Raw genomic sequence first — 5,097 nt, forward strand, 5'->3', positions numbered from 1 at the left:
TCAAACAATGGATGCTCCTTATGTCCACATATGGTCTCAAAGATGACCTCTTGCATCTTCACGCTCAAACCTGAACCCACAACCTTGATCCTTGGAGGGTTATAAAAATAGGCGCCTTCAGTTGATATACCCATGATGGTTGCCTGCAAATCCACTGTTAGAACAATATCTACTCCCTTCACCAGACTGGTGAGAGAGTACTACCCATCCCTAAAGGAAGCCTCCAGGTTACAATAGAAGTACCAGACGAGGTTCTCGTAGCATGGATGGTCGAGGTGGAGCATGGGTTCCCAACCCAAGGTCGTGAATCTCTCCAACATCTCATAATCCACAAAGTCCTCTGTCACTACCATCTTTTCCATCATAATCGGCCTTGTAGAGAAGGTAGACTAGGCAACGGCTGCCTCAGTACTATAGAACAACTCTTGTCGTAGTTCATAGGGTCAAAAGAAGGGTTCCTTACGGGTCGGACCCTTGTTGAAGAAGAACCAGGGGTGGCATTCCTTCCACGGGAGTAGTAGTCTTCCTCCTTTTGGAGGAGGAGGCGGTCTCCTTGCCTTTCCTAGACGACATCCTGAAAACACAAAGGGAGATGTGTAAGTGGAATGAACAGGGATTATGAAAAGAATGTGATAAGTAGTATTTTAAAAAGGAGGGGTGAGATGAACCCTATGAACAATGATATAAATGAGAGGACCTCTAAATGCATGGATAGATACCAAAATGCAATGAAATTAAAGGAATGAACTTGGAAGGAAATGAAAATTTGTGATAAAGACATGGATGATTGTGAAAATTAACATAATACCCAAATGCAATTGAATGGGAAACAAGAAGCATGATGATGATAAATGGTTACAATTGAAACAAAGAAAAAGGGATGGAAATCCCTAAACATTTGATTGAAGACAATGGAGTCGTATATGAGAAAAGTGAGATAATCATGAAGGGAAATTTCTATCCTTAAAGTGAAATTATTCAAACTATTTCACAAGCCATTGATAGAGGATGGACATATTGGCATTGTTATTCATGAGAGAAAAAAAAAATAAAGAAATGAAGAAAAGCCCTAAATTCAAAGGATTTTTAACCATAAAGGGGGTAAATGTGTATCAAAAAGAAGAAAAAACCAAGCACACACAAATGGAAATGACTGCTCTACGAATGGGTGTGTGCAATGAGAGTGAAGACTAACATTTGAATCATCAATTTGAGACAAAGAAAGAAAAATGAGAAGGGAAACCCTAAAACAGAGAAATTAGGGCAAGGAATTGAGATTTCTATCTATAAATCGGTCAATCAAGGCCAACAAATCATAGAAAGCATAAATAAATCATCACATTATCAAGAAAACAAATATTCCATGGAATGAATGAAGTATATGGTGAGATTCCAAGTTTCTAAAGGAAGAGAACATTGAAAACCATGATTTTAAAGAGAAAATGGAGAGAAGAAACCTACTTAAGATGATGAAGAAGGGTTGGAACGTCGATTTGCCGAGTGAGAATCGTGAGTTAAAGCATCGGATAGGACCCCCAAAATGCTCTAGTCGAGTTTGGAAAGAAGAAGAGAAAGTGGGAAATAAGGGAGAAAAATGTCTCGTGTGTCAGAAGGTTAAGGCAAAAAGACACCGTCCATATGGTACTCTACAGCCACTCCCTATACCAGAGTGGAAGTGAGATATGATCACCATGGATTTGTTCACAGGGCTATCCCGTACACCCAAGGGAATGGATGCAATTTGGGTGATAATTGAAAAGCTTACCAATACTTCTTATTTTATCTCGATCATGACAAATTACTTCATGGATAAGTTAGCCCAACTTTATATGGACAATATAATCCGTTTACATGGAGTACCGGTAAGCATTGTGTTAGACAGAGACCCAAGATTCACATCAAGATTTTAGAAGAGTCTCCAGCAAGCTACAGGGACACAAGTGAATCTGAGTACTGCTTTCCATCTATAGACCATGGGCAACCAGAACGTACCATACAGATACTGGAAGACATGCTCAGGGCCTGTGCAATGGAAATGAGTGACAGTTGGGAAGAATACATACCTCTTATAGAGTTTGCTTATAATAATAGCTATCAAACCACAATCGGGATGGCTCCATACAAGGCATTGTATGGCGAAAAGTGCAGAACGCCCCTATATTGGGATGAAGTAGGTGAGCAACGGATGCTTGGACCAGAAATGATAAAGATGACGTGTGACAAGTTTAATGTCATTTGGGAAAGAATTAAATTAACCCAATCATGCTAGAAGAGCTATGCAAATAACCGTAGAAAATATATTGAATTTCAAGTGGGGGAGAAGGTATTCCTCAAAATCTCTCCTACCAAAGGATTTCATAGATTCCATAGGAAAGGCAAGCTAAGTCCAAGGTATATTGGCCCATTTGAGATCTTGGCTAGAGTTAGCTCCATAGCTTATATGTTGGCTCTTCTACCTTCTCTCAACAATGTTCCCAATGTGTTCCACATGTCTATGCTGAAGTGGTACATCCATGATCCATCACATGTGCTGCTTGTGGAACCTGAATATTTAGAAGCTAATATGACCTATGAAGAGCAGCCCGCTAAAATCTTAGACCAAAAAATAAAGACTCTTTGCATTTGCTCCATCACCTTTGTGAAAATTCGATGGGCCAATCATTCACTTGAAGATGCATCTTGGGAAAAAGAAGATGACATTCAAGTCAAGTATCCTCATCTTTTCGGGCAACGAGGTACTACAATTTCAAGGATGGAATTTTTAAAAAGGGGGGGGTAAATATGATACCCTACTTTCTAAACCCGGTTTAATTTCTCAGTTCGTTTGGTTTGGTCTTACAGGACCTGAACTAGAGCGAGCTGCGGTGGGTACTTTATGGAACATGATGGCAAGAGTGACTCTAAACTCAGGTTAACCAAATGAGTTGGAGTCAGTGCCTAGTGAAGTCTGTGTACCCAAGCCGTGCACTTGTACGTATCACTAGGCGATGTACACATAATAAAGGTACGTAGTCATATTTTATACCAAGTACTCATGTTGATTGATCATCGAGTGTAAAATACGTGTAGGGGCAGAGCCCTATTGAAAGTTCCAATGTTTTGGCTAAGTTCTGACTGACTGGTGGGTGGTCATAGGAGGTCGGACCCACCAGTGTGACCTACAACTTTGGTTATTAGATATTTTGACCCCACTATAAATAGCATTTATTACCTTTCTTTCACCTCATTTATTGTTTTACATGATGGGTGAGAAAAGTAAAGAAGAGAGAAAAAAATGAGAAAGAGGAGAGAGGAAGGAAGAAGAAAATAGGGAAGGAGGTGATCATCGTGCATCATCGGGGTCAGATCTCTTGAATCCTACATTAGATTAACGATCCTCATCTCGAGATCTACGATTTGAGGTGAGTAAAGTCCATATTCCTTAAATCTTTATAAAACCTTAAGTGAAACCCTTCGATTTGGGTAGCAATCCTTTGGATCTTGTTATGCTTTCTTGAGAATGTGAATCTAAGGTTTAATAAAGGTTCTATGTGTTGTTTATGAAGGATTTAGAGGAAGGCTTGCAAGATTTGTGAAGTATTTTTTGATCTCTTGAGCTAAAGAGAAGATTTGGGGTTTTGAGGTGATTTTTGAGTAAAGATGTAAGATCCATGCTTAAGACTTTGGATCGACCTTAGATCTAGGTTAAAATCATGATTTGGAGCCTTAGATTTGTAAAAAATGTGGTCGAATCGACCCGTAGTGGTTTCCCCAAGGTGGGATGAAGAATGAAAGAGAACATCAAAAATCTCGATTCTGACTGGTGGGTGCCTGGAAGTGGTTGGACCCACCAATCCAGCACCCGTTGGTCCAAGCAGAGATGCTGGCTCGACAAGCGAGTAAGACCGATAGGTGACCTGACCCATCGCTCTTGGCCCGTTAATCCAGGCAGAGCTACTGGCTCGACAGGCGAGCAAGACCGGTGGGTGACCTGGCTAGTTGCTCTTGGCCTACTGGTCCAGGTAGTGTCCCTAGATTGACAGGCGAGTAAGAACTGGTGGGTGCCTTACCTTTCGATCAGCCCACCAATCTGACTTCTCGATTTTCGATTGGGCCTAAATTTGTTGGGCAATCTTTTCTAGTGATTTTAAATATGTTAGGATTATCACACCTCATTGGTTATGACCCTAAAGTGGAGACATACTAAACCCAACTCTTTTCATGATAGATTGTCCTAGAAACTCGCATCCTCGTATACCGGATCTTCCTCGTGCCAAGGGTGATCTTCGTACACAATTAAGTAAGTGGGAAGATGACATTACATCATTTTATTCTGGTTGTAGACTGACCATGTCATCATATCTTTATTGTGTAGACTAGTCATCCACGAGTGCCATTGCATGCATTGACGTGTGTATTATGAAATTTAATTATGATTTGACATGCTAATATCTTTAATTCTCTAAATGCCTATTCTTGCTTGTGATATGAGATGGATGAATTTAAACTATTGAATATGATGCTTTGCTAGACTAGATGCTATAGTCGGCTTGGACACGAATGCATTGGTGGCCCGTGGAATGGGACGCGATGGTACTATGCAGTCGTATTATCTCACATAGGAGCATGCGGTTAGGAATGACATATCCCTATCCTACGGCCCTTCCCAGCAGGGGTTTATGTGTCACACCCCGTTCACACCGAACCGGAGCGGTGACCGGGTTAACACCGGTTAACCCAAACCTGCCAGGATCATCAGATACTGTATTCCACCACAGCATACACACACTAACATCAATTCATCAGATCAGCGGAAGACTAAGTTTTACCTGTAAATAATTCCCATATACTTGATACCAAAATGATAATACCATAATTATATACATTCGGGCCCGAAGGCATGATATATATACACAAAAAGAATAAAGTTCAAATATCAAGTATATACAAGAATTCATCAAAATCATCAGAGTACACAGCTCGGCTCGGTCTCAAGGCTGGAGCTCAGCTCGGCCTCAGAACTGCTGTCTCTCAGCACAGCCCTCACATGCGCAGTCTACACCGTGCTCAAACTCATCAGGGGTCCACCAGTCCTCTTCAGGAAACTCGACTGCGGGA

Source organism: Macadamia integrifolia, unplaced genomic scaffold (genome assembly GCF_013358625.1).
Source record: "Macadamia integrifolia cultivar HAES 741 unplaced genomic scaffold, SCU_Mint_v3 scaffold_210A, whole genome shotgun sequence".
In the NCBI taxonomy this organism is placed as follows: Eukaryota; Viridiplantae; Streptophyta; class Magnoliopsida; order Proteales; family Proteaceae; genus Macadamia; species Macadamia integrifolia.